Here is a 10,153-nt window from a genome sequence, read left to right as displayed (position 1 = left end):
CCCAGACTTACTGAAGGAGAAACTCTGGAGTGGGGCCCAGCAACCTGTGTGTTAACAAGCCCTGTAGGAGACCGGGAGGCAAGGCCAGGTCTGAGAACCTGTGCTACCTGCTTTAAGTCAGCTCGCTCCATCTTCCAGCTGCTCTAGGAGATAGGGACAATCATTGTCTGCCTTCTGCAGTTGAGGAAACTGAGGCACAGAGAAGCTAAGGAATTCCCAGACCTCACAGCCAGTGAGTGGTAGAACTGCCTTCCACCTGACTCCAGAATCCTCGCTCTGACCCCCATGCTATATTCTCTCTCCAGCGATAATGTAAAAATAATTCCAGTAATAACATGAAAAGACCAGCTGACCTGAGTACTTGCTGAGTACTTGAACTGAGTAAACTGCTCCGTGCTAAGCCCTATATTACCTCAATTAATTCTCCCAACGGTCCCATCAGGCAGGTACATTTTCTGGATGAGGGAAACCAAGGCATCAATGGTTAAGGAATTTGCCCAATGTCGCACACCTAGAAAATGACTTAGCTGGCATCTGAACATTTGTTCATTTATTTAACAAATTCTCATCAACTTTGAGTCTCTATATGTCCACGTCTCCTCCATGCTCCTCATGGATTCTTGGCCCAACCCTGATTTATTTCTGTGTCAGTGTCCACCTCTTTCTGACCCCCTTCTGCCCCTAGGTTCAAATGCTCCTGGCGGGAATCTGTTTGACTTACTATTTACTGATAGACTGATGACCACCCCCACCTCTGTCTGCCATGGTCATTTGTCCAGCCCTGGCCCAGCCGCTGGTCATCGAGACACAATGTGGCCGCTATATCAGGCAGGACTCTTAATGGCAATGTCAGAATCCCAACTCAAACTGAGAGGAGAAAGAGAAAAGCATTCGGAGCACATATAACTGCAAAGACCGAGGGTACTTCTATCTTCAGGATCAGGTAGATTAAGGATTATCAGTTGCAGTTACAAGAAACCTGTTTCTCTCCTCCTCTGCCTTGGTCTTCCCTTCCTCCCTCTCTGTTAGCTTTATTCTCAAGCAGGCTCTCCCCTTGTGGCTGCAGCAAGGCTTTGGCAACTTTAGGCTGACAATTCTACCAGCTTCAAAGCCCTCGCAAAAATGCAACACCCTTTTCCCATTGGTCCCAACAAAAGTCCCAGAGTCACCACCCATAAGCTTTGCCTGTCCAATTATTGTGACCCAGAGGAGAGAAGAATAATCTGTTTAGCCAGCCCTGGGTTCTGTAGGCACCCCTGGAGCCTGGATATGGAATCACCTCACATAGTGAAAGTAGGGATAGGTGGTTGTCCAAACGGAGGTGGAGGTATTATTATCAGAAGGGTGCAGAGAGCGAAAAAGACGTCCACCACTAGAGTTCACCAACAGGCTGCCCACAGGACCAAACGGGCATAATAGGAAGTATGAGCACTTGGTGGTTCCAGGGATGGTCAACCCCTTCGGCAGGGGCAAGAATCCTTGGGAAGGATGCAGTCTGGGGGTGCTGGTTGGACAGAGGGAAGGCCCTGGCTTGCCTGAGCCTGACAAGCCTCCTCTCCACAGCCATGCAGTGCCCCCGACATGGCCACTACAGGCTGTATGTGAACCCCTGCCCTGAGGCCTGCCTGGGTATTCAGGGAGGTGGTACAGCTCCCTGCTCCCTGCGCTGAGGGCTGCCAGTGTGTTGATGGATTCTTCCCGGTTGGGCGTGGCTGCATCCCTGTGGACCGCTGTTCTTGCTTCCGCAATGGCCATACTTCCCTGTGAGCATCCTCTTGGGTCCTTGTTAGTTTCACTCGGATCCTTCCACTTTGCCTCTGATCCCCAAATGCTCCCTTGTTTGGGTCTCATCTCAGAACCTCTAGGTGCACTTCCCCTTCAGTAGCCCCTCACCTTTCACCCTCCCTCCCTTCCTCTACAGCCCCTACAGATCATCCTCCATTAAGAATTGCTCCTCCTCCTGTACCTGCCAGCTGGGGGAGGAGGTGACCTGTGTCCCCTTCAGCTGCCCTGTGGAGGAAGTCTCTAACATCACAGATGGAGTCCTAGGCTGTCGATTGCAAGGTGACCAAGGCTGCGGTCTGATGGGTCAGAGATTGAGGTATGACTCCTGGCTCCAGGGAAGGAAGGGACTGGTGACCTGGACTCCTGGGACTCATGGGTCCCTGACCCTCTCTCTCCCCCACAGCCACCTTGGCCCTTGCCCTGAGCTCTGTGGCCCCACCGCTGGTTTGCCCACCATTGCTCCCTCGCCCCAGTCCCCAGTGCCTGACAAACTCTCACTTTATCCCCTGTGGCTCTGCATGCCCAGCCATCTGCGCCAACCCCTCAGCCCCAGAGCACTGTAGCCACCCCGTGCCCTTACCTGCCAGTGCCTGCCTGGCCACCGGCTGCTGGAGGGTCGATGTCTGCCCCACGCCCACCAATCCTGCTTCCTGTGCCAAGGCCATGCTTTCTGTACAGACAACTGTAATTGGCACTGCTGCTGCCTGGCCCTTGGTGCCCCAGTGAGCAAGGTGCCCCAGTGTTGGCCTGACAAGTGCCATGGTCACTGCAAGGCACCACTGCCTGTTAGCCCAGTCCCCACCCAGCCCCACTGTCCTGGAGGAGCCACTGGTCTGCACTGCCACTGGAGACTTCCACACATTCGCAGGAGCCCACTATGAATTCCCTGGCTCCTGTGTCTACTGCCTGGTAGGTCTCTGTGGCACAGCCCATGCCAACCTTGAGCCCTTTAGCCTGGATTTGGCCCTACTTCTGCGGCCACGTGGCTGCACCAAGGCCCTGACTCTCTTAGCCTGTGGCCTGAGGCCAGACATGAGTCCAAAAGATCTCAACCACATCCGGGTGAGGCTCCTAAAGCCCCACACTGACCTGCCATCCCTCACTGTCCCCACTACCCTCAGGTAACCCATAGTGACCCCTCTTTTCCTGCTGATGCCCCCTTCATTAACTCTCCTACTGGCCCTCAAAGATGTCCACTCCAGTTTCCTAGTGGCCTTATTCATCTCACACCATTGGTACTGACCTCCTCCTCACTGGCTTGCTTGCTGACCCCTTCTCACTGACCATCTACTTGTCATTACTTACCACTCTTCAGACTCCTATTACCCTCCTATTAACTCTCCATTGAGTTCTCAGTTGACCCCCTAATTGACTCCCCTTTAACCCACAGGCTCAGCCCTGACCTCTCCATTGCCCCTCCCTTTCACACCCCATTGAACATCCCATTAACCTATTGCCCCTCCCCAAGTGATCCTACTACTGTTATATTGACTTGCCCATTAACCCCATTTACTGTCCTGTTGGCTCCATCCCATATCCTTACTCCGTTGATCTGTACTGAGTTATCTATTGACCTTCTCAGTGATCTACTGAGTGGCCCATTAGTGCCCCATTTACGCTCCTGCGGATCTTCCCATTGAGCTTCCTATTGATATTGACGCCTCCATTGAATTCTCAGGTTTTCTATTATCCCAGTTGAGCCTCTCTCTGACTCATTTTCTCACCCACTGAGCCTTCCATACAGTGTTCCATTAATTCATTGACTGCCTCCTGACTCCACCCCCATTTACTCTCCAGCTGAGCCCCCCCATTGCCACCCAAAGCCACTTACTAAGGCTTCTCTGGATCCTCAGGATCCTCAGGATTTGTCCATCCACTTTCTCCCTTTGCCCTCTTCTTGATCCTCCCATTGATCCTCACTGACCCTACCCTCTGACTCCCTAATTTTCTTTTTACCCCTCATTGATCTCCCATTGACGCCTCATTACTTCTGACTGTCCCATCACTCTACTATTGATCCCATTGAATCTTTTATTGACCTTCCATTTAGCCTCCAACTGACCTCCCATTGAATCCTTCTATGATCCTTAATGACTACCGCTGCTAACCCACCGCTAATGTTCTCCTTGAGCCCTCTGATCCTTCGCTGACAAGTCCAAGAATTTCTGCTGACCGTCACCATCGCCTTCCCTGATGTCCCCAACCACATGCCCTCCCTGTAGGTGTACAGAATTCTGGAATCACTGCCCTTCTTTCACGGCCGCCGCCTCCGCGCCTATGGCTGGAGCCAACAGCTCTGCGGAGACTCAGACCTCGACCTCTCGCTGACATATGATCGGGGCAGCCTGGCACGTGTGACGCTGCCGAGGCCCCATGGACCCTACCTGTGCGGCCCCTGCGACCAGGTGGCCCGAGCGGCTAGCCCGCGCCCTTGCCTGGTGCCTGGAAGGTGACAGAGGTGCCGGGCTCTGGCCGGGCCTGCGGACCCGTCTGCCCGGGCCCCGCCTCCGTGGCCGCGCGTACCCATTCTGCCGCAAACACGTACTGCGGGCCGCTCGACGGCGGCCGAGGGTCCCGTGGGCCGTGCTGCGCAGCGCTGGACCCGCTCCGGTTCCTCGACGACCGCTTCGACGACATGTGCGGCCATCGCGGCGCCCGCCGCACCGTCCGCCGAGTCCTGGTCGCCTACACTGTCGCCTGTCAGGCTCTGCGCGCGCGCCTGCGGCCCTGAAGGACGCGCGACTCTTTCCGCGAGCGTGCGGGGCTGGGCAGAGAGAGGGCGAAGCTCGGCCGAGCTCGGATGGGCCACGCGGGGAAGGGAGCGGGAGGCCGGATGGAGCAGCTCCGGCCTGGGCGGGCGGGCCGAGCCAAGAAGGGCGGGGCTTGCAGAAGAGCTGGAGGACGAGGTTTGAAAGAGCGGCCAGACCCGGAGGGGCGGCAGTTTAATTAGCAAGATCTTTCTGTCTTTCGTGCCTGTCTCTCTCTCTCACTGTCTGTCTCCCCCGTGACTCTTGGTCGCTCTCCGAGTCTCCCTCTCTGCGCCTCACGGTATCCCTACCTCGCCTTCCCACTCTCTCTGTTCCTCGTCCTTTCTTCCTCGCGTCCCCCCCGTGTTGCTCTCCCTCCCCGCCATCCTCCATCTCTGCCTCCCCGTCTGTTTCCCCCACCCAGCCTGTTTCTCAGTCTGTGTCCCCGGCCGACCCCCTTCTCCGTCCCTCGCGGTCTCTCCCCCGCGTCTCCATCTCTGTGCCCTCGTCTCTGACCCTCCCACCCCCGCCGCTCTCGCGCTCCGAGCTGTGCGGCCCGAGCTCTGCGACCCTGTGCCCGGGCGGCAGCCGATGCGCTGAGGGCTGCGAGGGCGACAGGGGCTTGGTGCTGAGCGGCGCCCCCTGCAGGCGGCGGCCAAGGGCGGCTGCTTCCGCGCAGCCGCTACCGCACGCTGGGCGCCAGCCGGTACCCCGGGCGCGGGCACGTGTGCGGCCTCCGCGGGGACGTGCGCCGCGGCCCGGCCCCCCGCGCGCTCGCCGGGCCCGCGCACGTGCTCGCCTCCGACGGCCGCGCGCTCACGTTGCCCGCGCCCTTCAGCCCTGCGGTTGCCTGGACCTGCCTGCCCGCCCCGCACGCCCCAGTGCCTGGCCCTCCCGCCTAGACGTGGCTGGCGATGGGGCCGGGCCGCTCGGTCTGCGCCTCAACCTCCCCGGTCGCCCCTGCGGCTACACCGCGCTGATGTCGGCGTCCTCGGCGGTACCTGCCGGCGGACTGCGCCCAGGCCCTGCCTCCTCCTCCTCCTGGAAGTGCCTCAGTTTCCCCCATGGTAAAATGGACATGTTTGCCTTCCAGGTTTGAAAGATGGTGCCAGTATATAACAAGGTGGAAGGGTTGCCTGGAACACAGTGATGGCTCCCTCAAGGGTCCTTGTTCGTGTTTGTATGATCACCTCCTACACAGGATTGGATAAAATCAGTCATTTAGGATTCCTTCAATAAATAGCTATGGAGAATCTCTGGAGGATTCAACGGTGAGCAAGTTCTGGACGCGCACACATTCCTCCAGGGAAGCGGATAATAAGTAAATACATAAGTAAAATAGGTGATACATCAGATGATGAGTGTAAGAACTATAAAGAAAAGTAAAACAAGGAGAAGAGACAATAGGGAGACGGAGGTTTAGAATCTTAAATCAGGTAATGAGGAAGACCCCACCAAGAAAGTAACATTTGAGTCGAGGTCTGAAGGAGGTAAGGGAGGGACCCATGTCGACATCTGGGAAGGAGCAAACCAGGCAGAGGGAACAGCAAGCGCAAAGACCAGGGCCTTATAGGGCAGTGTGGTGCAGACTAGGCAGAGCAGTAGGAGGGAGGCAGGAGTGTGGTGAGACTCAGTGTGGTGAGACAGAGAGAGCTTCAAAAAGGGGTGTGGTCAGCAGCATGAGGAAGAGAAGGCCAGAGAAGGGGCTCTGGGATTTATTTAGTGCTTACTATGTGCTAGGCATGTATGTATGAGCATACATGTATCATCTCATTTAATCCTTCCAGCAACTGTATCAGTCAGCTAATGCTGCATAACAAGCAACCTCAAAAATTTCAGTGACTTACCCCAACCAGCTTTCTCATTCACATGTCTGTGAGTTGACTGGCATTTGGCTGATCTTGGCTCGGGTCATAAAGCACTTACCATATGCCCAGCATTGTTCTAAGCACTTTTTGTTAATTTATTTAATTCTCCCAACAACCCTATGAAGCAGGTACTCTTATCCTCCCATTTTACAAATGGAGAAACTGAAGCTCAGAGCGGCTAAGTCCCTCACTCAAGTCTCACAGCTGGTTTGTGGCACAACTTGGAGGGATGTCCAGGCTCCTGGGAGGCATGGGAGCAGGCTCAGCCTTCTCAGCCCAGTCCTGACCCCTTTCCTTCTCCACAGGTGGATGGTGAGTGCTGCCAGCTGCCCTGGGTCCTGCCGGGGCCAGGGCCTGGGCCACCCTGGAGGGCCGCCATGTGGTGGTGCACACAGCCTGTGGGCTGCATCTCATGTAAGACTGGGGCAACTGGGTGTGCCTAACTGTGTCTTCCATGTTCCACGGCTGGCTAGCATGGCTCGGTGGTGGCAATGTTGGCCCCCTCTACCTGCCCCTGGACACCAGATCCTGGCCCACAGGCCTGGTTGCTACCCTCGTCCACCATCCAGGCCCAGCCTCGGCTTTAGCATTAGCTGCCCCATGCGCTTGCCCAGATTTTCAATGCTCCCAAACTGCATGGACTCCTACAGGCACCAGATGGTCCCTTTGGCTGCTGCCCAGGCCATATCAGCCCCAAGGCCTTCCTCGGGATACGCCTGCAGGACATATGTCGCACCCATGGCCAGCATCTTGGCCTCTGTGATGCCCTCACAGCCTGTACTGCAGCCTGCCGGGAGGCGGGATGCCCATGACACCCTGGAGGGGCCACAAGCTCTGGGGCAAGTTGTGGGCTGGCAGGAAGCCACCCCTCTCCTGATGGGGATCAGAGAAGTCCTGACATCAATGGAATTAGCTGAAGAGAGTGTGTGGGAAGGGCATCCAAAGGAAAGGGAGCTGTAATTGCAAAGGGGTGGAGGTTGGAAAATATCGATGGGAAGCTAGCCTGCTGGGGCAGGGGTAATAGGATTGCAAAGGGAAACTTCAGTCATAAGTACTTGCCTTAGACATCCACCTGCAGCCCTGACTTGTCCACCCTAAAGCCACTATGGCATCTGTGCACGGCCCTGTGAGGGGGCTGTGTCCCGCCTGCCAGCCCTGCTCGCTGGTCCACTTGATGCTATGAGGGCTGTGAGTATGACCCTGGCCTCATCTTTGGTGGCACAGAGTGTGTGTCCCAGGACCACTGCGACTGCTTCCACCATGGACACTCCATCCCTGTAAGAGAGGTCTCCAGGCCCAGGCGTGTGGGCGCGGAGTCTCCCATACCTCATCCTAAGATGTTCCCTGAACCAGGCCGTATCAGTCAGCATTTTCAGTTGTATCTGCCAGAAAATAATGCCAACTATCTTAAATGCAACAGCGAATATATCGACTTTTATTTGTGTAAAATTGAGGCTCAGGCATGGCTGGATTCAGGGACTCAGAGGATGTCACCAGGACTCAAGCCTCTATCTTTCATCCCTGCCTTTTCCTTTTTCTGTGTTGGCTTCTATATTAAGTAGGCTCTAGGTCCACCTGCTATGAGATGCTCAAAATTACAGTGGCTTAGACTTGATAGGAGCTTATTTCTTTCTCATGAACAGTTCAAGTATAACCAGTCTGTTCTTCCAAGTCAGGGACACAGGCTTCTTCTGTCATGTGGCTCTGCCTCCCCTGTGGTATTGCCCTCATCTGCTCCCCACCACATCTATATTCGAGCAGGTTGGAAGGGAAAAAAGAGGGGACAAGGAAGTCAGGCCTCCTCTCTTTAAGGGCACCCTCCAGAAGTGGCACTTAGCACTTCTGTTCACTTCCCATTGGCCAGAACTTCACGGAAGGACCGCATCTGGCTGCAAAACGGGCTGGAAAGCATATCTTTAGCTGGGTGGCCATGTGTGCAGCTAAAAATTGTAATTCTAGGGGAGAAATGGAGGATGGATATTTGAAGACAAGCATAGCCTCATTCTCAAAGCACTTCTCTGTTTGGGGGGCAGTGGTGGTCGCAGCTGTTTCAGCTTTACAACGCACAGTTTAGCAACCTCAGTGGGAACACAGCACTTCTCTCTCAGCAGCTCCAGCGGAAGTCTAAGGGCCGACTCCTACTGTGCAGCGTAGGTTATCTGTCCATCCCTAAACCCAACACAGAGGCCAAAGTAGGGGGTACTCTGATTGGCCAGGCCTGGGGCATGTGCCCAGAGATGGAGCCAGAGAGTAGATAAATCACCTAGGCAACCCCATAGACTGAGAGTGGGGCTAGTTCCCCAAAGAACCTCGGACGGAGGCTGTTAGCATGGATGGACCCTGGGCGGGCAGTGTTTCCTTCAAGGTTTTGCAGCTCCTTGAGTCCATTAGGAGGTAAAGAAAACCCCGTTAGGATGGTTGACATAGTTGTCTTGGAGATTAGGGGCCACTGGAAAGGAAAAAGCATGGGTCTTTAAACCTCAGTGACTCTGGGAATGAAGAGATGCCCACACTGGGAGGAACAAGGCATAAGAGCAGATATACTGTCACTGCGTGTCCACTGCATGCCAGTGCTGACAACGCTAGCCGCAGGTCAGAATCTTCGGCGAGCTTGTAGGGCTTTTCACACACAAGTGAAAAGCAGAGGGATTGTCATTGATGAAGAGACTAAAATACCACAACCGTCCAATGCAGTGCACAAAGCTAGATCAGGTCCTGGTTTGCAAAGAACAGTTATAGAAGATGTTTGGGGAGCAACTGGAGAAATGTATCACATTTTTAAGGATTTGCCCTCCTCATATGGAAACGATGTTTCAATGGATTTTTAATTTGCATTTGTCTTATTAGGAGGTTGAGCATCTTTTCAAATGCCTAAGAAACATTTGTATTTCCTATACTATTAATTTTCTGAATACCTTTTGCTCTTTTTTTTATATTGCGTTGTTGGTTTTTTTCGTTCTGATTTCTAGGAGCTCTTGATATGTTAGGGAAATTAGTGCTTTGTGATATGTGTTAGACATATGCTTCCTTTTTTGTTGATGTTCAGGATGGTCTTTTGGGTCCGATTTTGAGTCTATCTGTCTCTGCAGGTTGGGGAGGTACTGGTCCTGCCTGGCTGCCAGGAATGCTGGATGTGCTTGTGTGGCCAAGGCCTCCAGTGCCAGCCCTTTTCCTGCCCACAGAGCACAGGCTGCATGCTGGATGGGGGTGTGCAGTGCTGTGAGGCTGGGGAGGGTGCCGCATGTCACCTGGTGCCCGGGGGTCTCTTCATCACCTTGGATAGCTTTAGTGGGCTTGCACCCAGGCCTGTTACGCCCTGTGCCTTTGAGCTAGCCACACTGGTGGGTTCCAGGCCCCAAGATCCTGACTGGTTCCATGTCCTTGCTGACTTCCCATCCTGTCCTGGCTGCACTGCGGGAGGCCATCGGCTTCAGGGATGGCTATGCGGCTGTGGGACCCAATCAGGAAATATGGGTAAGCGACTTCTTCAATGCCAGCCAAGACCCTTGTGTGACATAGCACTGATCCCTGGGGCCTACTGACCCCTCACTGACCTTCAGTAGCCTTTAACATAGAAGTGGTTTCCCATGACCCTCTAATCTCACATTGGCCTCCATTGGCTAAATGTCCTTGCCCTGATCTCCCAGGACCCTCTAGACCCTACATAAACTTCTCAGGACCCCCTGAGTCCACCTTGCTCCAAGACCTACTGGACTCCTGGGAACTACTGACTGAGTGGTCAGAGCTGTAACA

Source organism: Equus quagga, chromosome 13 (assembly GCF_021613505.1).
Source record: "Equus quagga isolate Etosha38 chromosome 13, UCLA_HA_Equagga_1.0, whole genome shotgun sequence".
Lineage (NCBI taxonomy): Eukaryota > Metazoa > Chordata > Mammalia > Perissodactyla > Equidae > Equus > Equus quagga.
The sequence above is the reverse complement of the archived record's forward strand: the minus strand, read 5'-3'. Positions refer to the sequence as shown.